The sequence below is a fragment of the Stegodyphus dumicola genome, chromosome 3, assembly GCF_044657685.1.
Source record: "Stegodyphus dumicola isolate Sdum_Otavi_A_Nest chromosome 3, ASM4465768v1".
NCBI lineage: Eukaryota > Metazoa > Arthropoda > Arachnida > Araneae > Eresidae > Stegodyphus > Stegodyphus dumicola.
Genome location: NC_140770.1, coordinates 7,558,087 through 7,573,036, shown reverse-complemented (window position 1 = coordinate 7,573,036; position 14,950 = coordinate 7,558,087). Strand labels below are relative to the sequence as shown.

Sequence of the window (14,950 nt, the reverse complement as noted above, 5' to 3'; positions counted from 1 at the left end):
CGAAAGCATTAAAATAAAATTATAAATAAAATATATTCATCCCATAAAATTTTTCAATATTAAAATATTCATCAGATTGTTGGTTCAGGTAGAAAATAGTGCCCATATAAAGAATTCCGTCCAATTTCAAGTATGTACCATTAGCCATTTTTAAAATACCATGCGCGCAAGGTGGAAACACGGCGAAACATTTTGTCACAAAGAGGATTAAATTACAAAAATATTTGTGGCAACACAAACTTTCTGGTTACCAGTTTCCAAAGCAGCTATATTATGTAGTCAGCTGTAAAAAGTTCAAAGTAATTGCTTTTAAAATAAGTAAAATAACCCAATTCTTGCAACAGTCACCTATTCGAAGATCATGAGGGGTTTAAATTGTATGAGTCCCCTTAAAAACGTTCCGTCGTTCAAAAATACACATTAAAATAAAGACGCTTCACACAGCGTAAAAGCAGCGGATAAGAAGTAAACTAGAATCATTCGAAGTTTACTTCTAATGTTTTAACACTTCCTCTGGCAAAATAATTCTAAAACAAGTGATTTGTAAGTTTTCATAGTCTAAAATGCGTCATTATTATTATCATCAAGAAAATTTATTGATTTACAATCTCCAATCTGGTAATCGTGAAAAAATTTCAATTTAAGCTGCAAAAGCTGAATTTCAGCAATAAGAGGGCTTCTGCAGTGTAGCCTATATTGCAGAAATAGAATCCCTTATTGGCCATAATTTAAAAACTATTTTTTTAATTCAGTAATCTGGTAATCATGTAAAAAATTTCATCTTTAAAAGCTGATTTTCAACAAGAGGACAGCTGCAGTGTAGCCTACATTACAGTATTAGAATCCTATTTAACTCGGCGGAAGGCGCACCAAGAAAAGTTACTAGAACGGGCGCGTGGGGTATCACATACCCCAATATTTAAAATACAATAAAAATAGTATTATTTAGTTTTAAACTGTTTTTCTTTTGTTCTCGTGTATTATAAATAAGTGAATAATAATTGGGTTTCAAAAAATTAATTTCCGAAATAATCTTAAGAGTTAAAATTAAGATAAATGAAAATAATAAACATCATGCCTCTAAGTTTCATTGCATCTCTAATACACCATGCTTATTTTATTTCTTCACACTTTGAACGAAATACATTCGTGTGTTCTTGGCACAGAATGTTTTCACATTTTAAACATTGCATTCACGTTCTTCTGTCCTTTGCGCGAGGGCAAAAAATTTAACACATCTTTCATACTTAGTTGTTTCTAATTTCATGTATTCGTTTTAATTCTTCATCGAAATTTCTGCTTTTGTTTTGCATGCAGTACGTCAATTTCTTGGAAAAGTATTAATCTCTGATCTTTGTTCAATACTTGTTTTCATTAATTGTAATGCTAAGTCTTTCAAAAACAGACTTCTGTTTCTTGTTGGTGGAATAGCAGTTGAATGTAATATAATTCAAGCATTGATTACAGCAACATTCAGTGCAGGAAAGAAAATTACCATTGGCCACCTTCTCGTTATTCTGGAAATTGAATAATTGGGTGACATTTCATCCTCCATATCCACTGCTCCTTTAGTCTTATTATTAAAACATATAATTCCTAACGTTTTATTTTCTCCAATAGTATCATCTATAGTATGATCGTTATATAACGTTATAATATTATAATGATCGTTATATAAAGCATAAGAACAGTTTTTCCTTTTTTAGAAACATCAGGAATTAATGTTTTATCTTTTTCGAAACCAAAACAGCATAGAAAATATTCTTAGTTTCATCTTCAGTTTCCGAAATGCGATCTTCATCGCTCTCAAATATTTCTAATAAATCTCGCATGCGTTGCATCTCCAGTTCATAATGACTCATTCTTTTTACCATAATGCAGTTAGAAATTTTTAAGAATTTAATGTCAAATACTTTAAAATCACTTAAGAGTAGAAATATTTACTGTTACACTCTAGAAATAAATTTCTGAACTAAATATTCATTTAGAAAAACACTTACACGGACAGACACGTGGGGTGTGTCATACCCCAGTTTCAACAAAATACCGATAAATCTTTTTGTGAAACACACAGGCAAAGAAAAAGCGGTTCTGAAAGTCAATCACAACTAGAAACTCAGCTACTGAAAGCAGCACAGAATTTTAGTTTCACAAGTTAGGAATACTCCACTTTTATATAGGGTTGGGGTATGATACACACCACGCGCCTTCCCGCGGGTTAATTTATTATTGGCCATATATTAAAAACTATTTTTTTAATTAAATAATCTAGTAATCGTGTAAAAAATTCCAATTTAAGCGTTAAAAGCTGTTTCTCAGCAATAAGAGGACAGCTGCAGCGTAGCCTACATTACAGTATTAAACTCCTATTTATTTTATTATTGGCCATATTTTAAAAACTATTCTTTTTATTCAGTAATCTGGTAATCGTCTAAAAAATTCCAATTTAAGCTGTAAAAGCTGCTTCTCAGCAATAAGAGGACAGCTGCAGAGCAGCCTACATTACAGTATTAGAATCATTTATTGGCCATAATTTAAAAATTATTTTTTAATTCAGTAATCTGGCAATCATCTAAAAAATTCCAATTTAAGCTGTAAAAGCCGTTTCTCAGCAATTAGAGGACAGCTGCAGTGCAGCCTAAATTACAGTATTAGAATCCTTTTTATTTTATTATTGGCCATGTTTTAAAAACTATTTTTTTAATTCAATAATCTGGTAATGATGTAAAAAAATTCCAATTTAAGCTGTAAAAGCTGTTTTTCCAGCAATAAGAGAAGATCTGCACTGTAGCCTACATTACAGTACTAGAATCCTTTATTGGCCATAATTTAAAAAATATTTTTTTTTATTTCAGTAATCTGCTAATCATGTAAAAAATTCCAATTTAAGCTGTAAAAGCTGTTTTTAGCAATACGACAAGAGCTTCAGGCTGGCCTACATTACAGTATTAGAGTCCTATTTATATTACTATTGGCCAAATTTTAAAAAACAATTTTTGTTGTTCAGTAATCTGGTAATTGTCTAAAAAATTCCTATTTAAGCTGCAAAAGCTGTTTTCAAGCAATAACAGGACAGCTGTAGTGTAGCCGGCATTACAATATTACGATCCTTTTTAGGCTTGTCTCTCGTAAGCTATTACACTGACTACCAATAAGTATTTGGACACCTGTGATAGAAAAGAAAAACTAACTTTATTCAAAATCAATAGTTGGTAGAGCCTTCACGAGAGGTAATTACAGCGTGGACCCTCCAGGGCATACTTTCCACAAGTATTTGTATGACAGCTAGTGGTATTTTCTTCCACTCGGTTTGGAGAAGACATAGAAGTTCCTTCACCGATTTTGCACGGGTAGTGCACCCCTGAATTCGGCGATGCAACTCGCCTCAGAGGTTCTCGATAGGGTTCAGGTCTGGACTCCGGGCAGGCCAACCCATTCGATGAACTCCATTGGCACCATACCAAGCCTTGGTTAACGTCGAAACATGACAACTGGCATTGTCGTCCTGAAAGTAACAGGGGCCAACCCGTAAAACTGCCACAACGTAGAAAGCACATTGTCATCCAAAATAGTGCAGTAGGCATCGGAGTTGAGCTTACCATGAATGGAGACCAAGGGTTCCAGCCTATACCAGGAGAAACCCCCCAGACCATAATTCCACCTCCGACGAACTTGACTGTTGGCACAATGCATTCTGGCTGGAGACGTTCTCCAGGTAGACGCCAGACCCAGACCCTGCCATCCGAACGGTAAAGGTAAACCTTGATTCGTCACTCCAAAGAACCCATTTCCACTAATCTGTCCGATTTCGATGTGCTTTGCACCACATTAACCGAGCAGCGCGGTTGGACTTTGTGATCAAAGGCTTATGGGCAGTAGCACGACCATGAAAACCAAGCAGATGTGCTTCCTTACGGATGGTATTTATTGAAACAATACTCCCGGATGATGCCTGTTGAAACTCCTCGGGGATGAGGGCCATCGGTTGGGTGCGTTTCTTCCGAATTTCTCTGGACAGCACTCGTCGGTCTCTATCTCCCAGTTTCGTTGGTCTGTCGACTCGGGGCACATTCCGACAATCACCGCTTACCTTCCACTTCTTAATCACATAGGCCACTGTCGATTTTGGGTACTTCAGATCGCTAGATATGTCCCTTAAAGAAGATCGGCCACATTTGTGATACCCGATAGTTATACCTTTCTCGAAATCAGAGAGCTCCGAACTGCGAGGCATCTTGCATGCGACTAAAGCCGATGCTGTTTCCTACACGATATATACCGGCGGTGTGCGTGACGTACCTTAGGACCGCAGATATCGTCATTTGCATGGGTGTCCAAATACTTATTGGTAGTCAGTGTATTACGCTCGCCCGTACTTTAGGCCCTTCATAGCTTCGCAATTAATTTGCGTTCAGGGGCCATCTCCGTTAGAATCTTTATAGTTTCGGCTATAGCTGTTTCGTTAAGATTGGATAAGTTTTAATTCTTAGTTTCCTAAGTTCAAGCCCGAGTATCGGCCTTATTGTACTACTCCAAGATGGAGTCCTGTTAAACTTTAGTTGAAATAATTAAGGGTTATTTCACCCTTTTCACTTGCTGTTTTCCACCCCACAAACTCAAGCGATTATTCGGTTACTAGTTCTTAAGATTCTTCACGTTTAACTATAACTTAGAAGTACACAGTAGAGAATCATACAGTGATTTGGCATTGTGGATTTCTACGAAATATATGAAATGTTTATCGCTGCGTACATTGTCGTCCATTTCTCGGCGTTCTGTAAAATCCCTAACTATTCTTTGGATGTCGGGCTTCATACATTGCAGGATCTTCTTCAGGACATCTGTCAGGATTTATTTCAATGCCTTTACTTTCTTAAGCACGTTGTTTTACAACTGTAACAATTTCCAGTTACTTGTTGACAGCGGTCATTCCCGGATGAATGGATTAACAAGCATTGTGACCTCTTTTGCATATTTTGCGGTGTTGCTGCCCGCTGAGTTTGGTATATAATTTGCATATAGATTAGCATGGGTGCTAGCACAGAGCCTTGTGGCATACCGATGATCTCTTGATTGTGTGTGATGATCTCTCGATTGGTGCAAAGCTGAAATATGTTAGTCTTACTGAATATATTTACCGCACAGTCGGTCAATTTAACATGCGGTATTGGTCTGAGCGTGGCAGTTCGAGGATCGCATGCGGCCTCTGGTGCGATTTTACGCGGCCCGACAATTAGATTTTCCGTAAATTAATTAGAATTCTTTCGGTGAAATTAATTATAACCATTAGAGTTCCTTCCGCAAATTAATTAGATTTATTAGAATTCTTTCCTTAATTAGAATCAGAATTCTTAGGGCATTAATTATTATGGCAATACTTTGAAGAAGAAATTTAAGATCTTAATGTTTTGGTGACCATTTTTACGTTATTTTCGTTAACATTAGAACCAAACGGGAGTAACACAGCCAAAAATATTAAAATTGAGGTAATTAATTTACGTTGTGATATTAATCTTATCCAAACATTCGAAAAGGCAGATTTGATTAGCATTTATTCATACTTATCGTACGAACCCGTAGTTAACAAATTTTTTAATAAGAATAATCGTTTGGATAGCGATTTCATTCATTATATTTTCTCGCGCACCTTTCTTCTGACTTCTCCGGATTACGAAAATTTTAAAAATATTCGCCTAATTTCCCCTTCCTTAATGTGTTTACGGGAAAAAAAACTTCCCTAAATTTTAAAATCATTATTCCGTTTACTGATTGTTTCTTTCTTAATTGTAATTCTTTCCTTAATACTAACAAACATAAACTCTTACCAGCTACCCACAACCGGTCATCGAAAGTCACGCCGAACCTTTCCCTTGTACCTGCACATTTTTGTGCTATGCTAACAGCAGAACAGAAGCATCCCACAGGAGTAAAAGCGGCCTGATATTCAGGTTGAAATCTTGCCAAATTGACTGCACAATGCACCTTCTCTAATTATTATAGATGGTTTGAGTCCTAAGGAGTAGCAGACACAACAGTAGAAACGGACAGATTTTAGTTATAGAGAAGTAGAAATGAAGTTTTTTTATTAGATATTGCAATATAGATATTACCGAGTATTCGTATTGGAATGTAGGTTTGACCGAAAGAAATATGATGTAATAGTTACGTGTAGTGGCTAATTTTCATTGGTTTATAAATATACCCTGTAATAAGCCCAGTTAGAGAGTTACACTTGTTGACCACTAAGCGTCTTCCAGAAGCGAAGTGAATATTAGACACTTTTACTTCACTATGATTAATGCATTCGTGTTCAAAATATTTGATTATTAGTCTTGCTGAAGCAAGACCAATAATCAGATGTTTTGAACAAGAACGTATTAACCCTTCCCAGCACGCTACCTTTTAAAGTTGGAGTTTTGATTAAAACAAAAAGGGTAGGCAGTCAAATTAGCCTAGAGGAGCACACAAGTAAAATTTTGTGAAGATAGCACTTATCGTTTTAATTATGTAAGTGTGCCCAAAGTGGGCACACTGATTGAATAGAGCTTCGAAAAGAGTGCTGAAACGAGCATTGTTGTCAATGAACCGACCGATGAGATGCGGAGAAACAAAGAATACAGACTCTCAGTTGTCCTAGAATATCGGTGAGCCGGGTAAGGGCACACCTGGGTTTGCCGTTTGATTTTAAGCAAGATTTCAAGGTAAAAATGTAAAACTAATATAGAATAAGGAGATTAGCATACAGCCAAAAAATAACAGAAATTTCTTTTCAAACAATTCCTTTTATACCGTAAAAAAATCTGGAAGATTTCTTTGAAAAATGAGGGTCTTAAAACACTAAACATGGCTAAAATATATGGAATGGTTTGTGTTGAGCTGCCATATAGTAAAAATAAAGAAGGTTCAGAGTAACCTATAGTAACCTGTAAATCCTTTTTCATTCAACTTTTCTGTGCGTACAGAAGGAAATTTTTAGGTGTGTCCAGACCGGACACACTGTGCCGCAAAGGGTTAACCAGATGGAACATCCACCGTATTCGCCCGATCTGGCTACATGTGATCTTTCGAGATTTTTGAATCTAAAACCAGATTTCGCAATCTGGTTTCAGATTCGTCGTTCGCATTCTGGATATGAGACATTCGTCGTTTGCATTCTGCATATGAGACATGTTCGCATTCTGGATATGAGATTCAGGTTTCAGATTCGTCGTTCGCATTCTGGATATGAGATTGTGGTTTCAGATTCGTCGTTCGCATTCTGGATATGAGATTCTGGTTTCAGATTCGTCGTTCGCATTCTGGATATGAGACTATTGAAGGCATAAAAATATATTTTTGGTGATTCCAAGCAAGGGAAGGCTCGAAGCATTTAATTTCTGGAAAATTCGTCTGCGAAAGTGCATCGATGTTGAAGGAAATTACTTCGAAAATACCCAAGATTGGATAAACGTAATTTGCTCCATTGAACTATATCTTAAAAAGTTTGGAGTGTATGCGGTTCTCGTATGGAAATCTCTCCTAATAGTTCTAACAAACTTGTATAAAAATTATTTTGCGGAACGGAGAGTATTCCGATTTCGAAGAGGCGACTGCAAGATTTGATGTTTCGAATACGAAACATTTCTTGACTTCGCCGATTTCGAAACAACTTTGTCTTGGTTTGGTGCAAACAAATTTCAGCGAAACAATTGTTCTTATATATTATAACGAAAAACCATCAACCAGGTACACACCAAACGCCAACGCCCTACAACTGTTAAACAACGTAAACGCGTAGAATATTCTCTTCCGGCACAACAGCGCCCTCTCTCGATGAAAAGTTGCAACAACGGGTTTAAAGATTTGCACAAGCAATTGAGTTCTATGCACTAAAAGCAAAAATTACAAACAAGAGGGTTTAAATTAAATTAAAGTTTTTTTGATCGTAGTATCTATAAAATTATGCGATAAGTTTGCGATGTAACATTTTGTAGATTTCTCCTTGCGATTAGTGTTTATTTGCATTTTACTGAAATTTTCGAATTGAAATTCCTGTTGGGGAAGAATGTAATCCAGAAAAAAATCCTTTTCTGTTCTAATACAATTAACGCAAAGCTTAAAATATGTTGAACTGTTATGTGAAACAAAGTAGAGACGAACCTTAGTTATAACAAACGAAACATTTGATTCCGTCCTATTTCTTATACACTGCAATTACAAGTAGGAATTTTGCAAAAATTTTTAATATTTAGTCAAGAAGTGATGACATCCAATAAAAGAGTAGATTAGACACCTAGAAAGAGATGTAATATTATTGTGTTACGAGAAAGTGGTCTTTCCTATGCCGAAATTGCAAGACAGGTGGGTGGTTCAGTGACTACATCTGGAGTCCGAAAGTTTTGTTTACGATATCAGGAGACAAATTCAATAAAAAACAAAGAAGGGAAAGGCCGAAAAAGGTGCACCACATCTATTGATGACAGAAGAATAAAAAGACTATGTCTCCAAGATAGAAAAATGTCATCAGCGGCCATTAGAAGTGATCTGAATGATGCTGGTGTTTCTGTCAGTTCAAGAACAATCAGGAGAACTAATTCAGAAGTCAAACAACAAAAATCAGCGTTATATTCACAAAATTTTCACAGGACTAGTTTCGATGGTTTTACCGAACCATCATCTTCAGCTGCAAAACCGCAAATGAACAAGATACGAAATAATGATTAGATAAGATACGGAAGCCTGGACAAGAATAAGCAAGTGGCGCCATCTGTTGGCGAAACCAGAACTAAAACATAATTTCTCTAAAAGCCGAAGGCAAATTTGGATTGGAATTAGGATCGTTAACTAGAACAGAAAGATTTTTATGAATGTGAAATGCCTCTAGAAAATCCAGTTTTCCAATGGAAGATGTTTTTTGAATAATTTTGGCAGCAGAAAAATTGAAAGTGTGATTTTTCGGACCAACAATGTTGAGCAACAGAAGACTTCTGTGTTTCCTTTTTTCTAACATATGCCTCATGTTCTTTGACGCGAAATTTTAAGGCTCTCTTAGTTTGGCCAATGTAAATTAAACCACACTGGCAAGGAATCCTATAAATACCCCAGGAATTCATATCCGGAATGGGGTCCTTGAGTATAGAAGTTGGAATTTTATTGATGGGAGAATAAACAACTCGAAAGTTAAATTTCTGCAAAATATGTGCAACTTTATAGCTAATTGATGGAAAGAAGGGAATGACAACAGAATTTTTATAATCTCCTAAAATAAGACTAAAAGCCACACTCTTATTTTAGGAGATTATAAAAATTCTGTTGTCATTCCCTTCTTTCCATCTATAAAGTTGCACATATTTTGCAGAAATTTAACTTTCGAGTTGTTTATTCTCCCATCAATAAAATTCCAACTTCTATACTCAAGGACCCCATTCCGGATATGAATTCCTGGGGTATTTATAGGATTCCTTGCCAGTGTGGTTTAATTTACATTGGCCAAACTAAGAGAGCCTTAAAATTTCGCGTCAAAGAACATGAGGCATATGTTAGAAAAAAGGAAACACAGAAGTCTTCTGTTGCTCAACATTGTTGGTCCGAAAAATCACACTTTCAATTTTTCTGCTGCCAAAATTATTCAAAAAACATCTTCCATTGGAAAACTGGATTTTCTAGAGGCATTTCACATTCATAAAAATCTTTCTGTTCTAGTTAACGATCCTAATTCCAATCCAAATTTGCCTTCGGCTTTTAGAGAAATTATGTTTTAGTTCTGGTTTCGCCAACAGATGGCGCCACTTGCTTATTCTTGTCCAGGCTTCCGTATCTTATCTAATCATTATTTCGTATCTTGTTCATTTGCGGTTTTGCAGCTGAAGATGATGGTTCGGTAAAACCATCGAAACTAGTCCTGTGAAAATTTTGTGAATATAACGCTGATTTTTGTTGTTTGACTTCTGAATTAGTATTTATTCGGCGTGTTATTGTGTCTTAATCAGGAGAACATTAACAGATGTTGGACTGAGAGGTAGAATTCCACGAAAAAAGCCTTATCTTAATTTTCAGGTACGAAAAAGACTACAGTGGGCAAAGGAACACATTAATTCGACAGATGATCAGTGGTCACAAGTTATATGAAGTGATGAAACTAAGATATCGTTTTCGGTAGTGATGGGCGAAAATATGTAAGACGTAGAATAGAAGAGCTACATCCTGACTGCATTCAAGCAACTGTGAAGAACCCAGTTAGTGTTATGATTTGGTCATGCATGTCAGCAGATGGTATCGGTCGCCTTCATGTCATCGATGGGACACTGAATGCCAGAAAATACATCGACACTATTCTAGAACCAAAACTTCTACCTTCCATCAGAGATCTCTTTCCCAACAATGCTTCGTTTATTTTTCAGCAGGATTCTGCTCCTTGCCACACGGCCAAAATATCGAAAGAGTGGTTTCGTACAAAGAGCATTAAATTGTTGTCATGGCCAGGAAACAGTCCTGACCTCAATCCTATCGAAAATTTGTGGAACTGTTTGAAAACGCTTGTCCGAATGAGGCGCCTATCAAATGAAAGGGAAATAATCGAGGTTATAATTGTTTCGTGGCATCATGTAATAATGAAAGAAGAGCTTAATGAAACGTCGATGTGAAGCTGTAATCAAAAATAAAGGGTACCCTATTAAGTACTGATAACTCACTGCAATCATCACTATCTAACGTATATCGATAGCTATAATCGTTTAACTTTTTTGTATTGCAAATAATTGAATTTTGTGTTTTGTATTGAATTCAGTAATAAATTCTATTTAAAATGATGTATACAAGTTTGCATTTTGTGAAACGTAACGTTTTCTATAAGCATACAAAGTTCAAAAACATAAAAATTTCCAAAAGTGTCCACAATTTTGGCCGCTATTGTATAAAAAACTGCACGATTATCTTCGATTGAAACTTTATCTTTTAGAATTTTCTAGAAATTTCCGAATCGAAAAGGAGTCCATAACTTAGATTTTTTTTTTATTATTTTATTAACGGAGCATCTTTGGATTCTTATTTGATATTTTGACAACCCGATAAATAAATTATTATAAATATAGTCGAACTCCACTATAATGAATCCCGCTTATAACGAAAGCCCGGATATAACAAACGAACCTTCTCTTTCTTTTTATTTACTATACATTTACTATTAATTTATACGGTTATAAACTTCAAAAATATGAATATCAGATATAATGAATCTTCGATTGAAATATATTTATGTGTTGTATTAATCATGATTTTTAGATAATCGTGGATGTCATACCTAAAAATATACCTGTTAAAAGGAAACTGATTGCAAGAGAAGTTGGAATTAGAATACGTTCGGGCATGAAATTAAAACTTTGAACCGAAATTAAATAATTGCCTGCAATTTAAAGTTTAATTATATTGCAATCTTTCTGTAAACGTGATGTTATAAAATATGCGTAATATGATTGTGTTATTTAGGCATCCATTCTTAGATACAAAGCCGTATATTTACGTTTCGTACACTATCATGTGTGTCTACTATACTCTAATACCGAAAATATATGTCATACACGCACACTTTTATTGCGTAATTGGAAGCTAAATGACGGGCTAAACGTGTACTTGCTACAAACGTATTTCTTAGAACGTACATTTAAACATACAACATAGGTAATTTCGGAAAATTTCCCAGCGTGTGCAATAAAGTATTTTCGACACCACGGGTTAGAATGGTTCGTATTAAAACTGTGCTTTTAGCATACGTACAACATTCACGTACAATATTGAAACTTTTCGAAACGATCTCAGTACTTCGTACACGATGATTGCCCACCAGCGGCAGAGTCGCTGAACATTGGTAGTTCGGTCCGAGGTTCGAATCCCGCGAACGGGCTGGCTGCATGGGCGTTTTCGTAGTTTTCCCAATGTGTAACTTGTATACGAGCCAGTTTCCCTTAGAAAGTCCTCCACGAAGGCATCCCTCCCCTTAGGCAGATAGCCCTCGAGGCTTAGCCGTAATCACCTAAACCAAAATCACATTTAGTATTAGTACGACATATTCTCGTCGTACTAATACTAAATACAAATATTCGCAACCTCCTTGCGATGCTCACACCGAACTTTTCCCTTCTATCTGTGGAACTTTATGTCAGCGTAATAGGAAAACCGACCTATCTCATTGAAGCAGATACGAACTGAACTGCGTCATTTGCACACTAACCATCTCTGGAAATTAACAGATGACTGGGGGACTAAAGAGTAGCGAAAACAACAATAAGAAAGAGCGAGTTTCTGGATATAGATAATGGAGAAATGAAGATATCGTATTAGACGTGTGCTTTGCCATAATTAAATACACACACATACACGTACACGATAATTACAAGCGTACAGTTTCGGAAATCGAAAACTAAATTTCTTACTTGCTTTTAAAATGAATTTATATTTCTAACAAACAAAACATAAAAAAGTACACAATCTCCCAAAAGAAGTATGTGAACGTAAAAAAACTCAAAACCGCTTTGCACAGCGACAAAATTTAGAAAAAAACGTATTTACAGTTTTTTTTTTTTTTTTTTTTTTTTTTTTTTTTTTTTTTTTAGTGCTACCGTTATGCTGACATTTTCTCGCCTCATGTGTATGCCACTTTAAAACGGATTTTAAAACGACTTCGTACATTGCTTTTGAAAAACTGGGTAGTTGAACTGTTTAGTTTTTATAATTCTTCAGAACACGCAGACGATATCTGCTTTAATGGGAATCGCGCGAGTGCTAGTTTGTTTACTTTTGCAAAAATGATGTTTAGCCATTTTGCGTGACCACGTAAATTTATTCTTGATTAAAGTAATATGATGGCAAATTACTCGATCGTCATTCAATATTTGACTTGCGTAAATATGTTTTATGCAAATGCAGTATGTATTCCTTTTTTATTCAGTCGAACAATGTTCTATACAGTTTCGCGTTTTTTTTTTTTTTTTTTTTTTTGTAAGCTTTTATTTGAGCTCGTGCTGTTGGTCGCTTAAAGTTGAAATGATTTTTCTCATATGTATTCGCTTAACGAACAAACTAGTCAGAATTTTACAGAATATATATCAGAATTTTACTGTTTGCAATATCAAATAGGGTGAAGAAAAAATCTTTGGAAGAGAAATTTTGACTTAAATTCTGAATATCTATCTTTCAAATTTTCCAAAATTGTGACCTTTTCACTATTTGATGGTTTTTTCAGACTTACGATTTTGAAAATTCAGAGACTAAAATTATATCGGGTATAAAGTTTTGAAATTTTTATAGACTATAAAACGAACCTTTCGCTGTCTTTTAAAATGAAAATAATAAATAAGTAAAAAAAAAAAAAATCTGAAATCTTTCAGATTCTATATTACGCCCAAAACGGCATTTTTTTACAGGTTTGTGTGTTACCTTTATTTATTAAATATCATGTTCTTTGCACTTAAACCATAAAATTCTGTTCAACAGCAATATCGCTAAGTAATTTTAAAATGAGGCTATTATTAGAATTTCCGATACAGTCTCGCTCGCCGGGTTAATTTTTTTTCCATACATTGTTGCCATCGCTCGATTTGATATCATTAATTTTTTTAAATCAAAAATTCGTTAGTGTTACAAAATAAGTGATAAGTGACGGAGGACGCGGGCTCTGTCCCTTTACCTTAATGGTTAATCAGTACAGCACCACGTCCGCCATTATCCAGAGCCGCCGATGGGGTTCGCTGCCGTCCAACTGCCCGGGTCCCAGTGTTTGTTGATATCTGAGAAAAATATAAGTACATGGCCATACAGGGGCTTTTGTAACATGCTACTTTTACGATACGTTACGATACTAATGATTCAGTTATAATACATTTAAAAACTAATTTTGCAGCATGCACTATATATTACGATACTGATTTATACAATTCATACATTACCAATTATACATTACAATACTAATTATGCAATTTCAATAAATTACAATACTAATTATGCAATTTCAATACATTACAATACTAATTATGCAGTACACACATAGACTTTACAGTGTATGTTACGATGAATAATAGAAACATTACCAATTATACAATCATTATACATTACAATACTAATTACATTACCAATTATACAATTATTATACATTACAATACTATACATTACTAATTATGCAGTGCTACTGCTAGTAATTCTGATAAAAATCGATAATAAAACAAATTCCAAACTTGGGCTCCCAGATGCCCGTATTCGGGTGGAAACGAACGTTATTCAAAACTGGATGGCTCTAGGTACCGTCGTTTTATCCCAATGCGAGAAACATACATACATTTATGCAGATTCTTCGTTATTAAATTTCTTTAACTATAACACAGGTCGATAATATTTGGTGGCAACAATTTAAAAAATGAAGCAACAAAAGTGAACCAACGTAAAGTGCCAAAACGATCTTCTATCTTTGGGCCAAAAAAAAAAAAGGTAACTGAGATTGTTTTATTTTTATATTTTAAAAATGTACTGTTGTTTGAAGCAGATACAATTCTGTTGAACTGCAATATCGCAAAATAATTTTAATATGAGCATATCTTTAGATTTTCCGATACACACTCTCACGATCTGGAGATAAAAATGTTTTTCATTTTTGTGCAGTGTTGCCATTGCTCGCTTTGAAATCGTCGAAATTGTTAATCAAAAATTTGTTAAAGTGTTACAAAATATGAAATAGGTAATAAAAAATTTCCAAATTTGGGCTTTCGGTAGCAAATATTCGCTGGAGGATATTTGTTATTCAAAATCGGGTGGCTCTGGGTACCGTTATTTTATCACAGTACAAGAAACATGCATACATTGATGCATATTCTTCATTATATAATTTCTTCAAATATAATACAGGGCGATAATATTTGGTGGCACCAATTTGAAAAGTGGACCGACATTTAAAATTTTCAACTCAAAATGCCAAAACGAAACTAAT

The 14,950-nt window shown here is 35.0% G+C and overlaps 1 protein-coding gene across 1 annotated transcript in view; it reads left to right on the top strand.

Annotated features, from left to right (window-relative positions):
• Positions 1 to 14,950, top strand: part of LOC118196746 (protein O-mannosyl-transferase TMTC1-like) — an 848,849-nt gene that overhangs the window by 22,419 nt on the left and 811,480 nt on the right. The gene's annotated exons all lie outside the window — the stretch shown is intronic.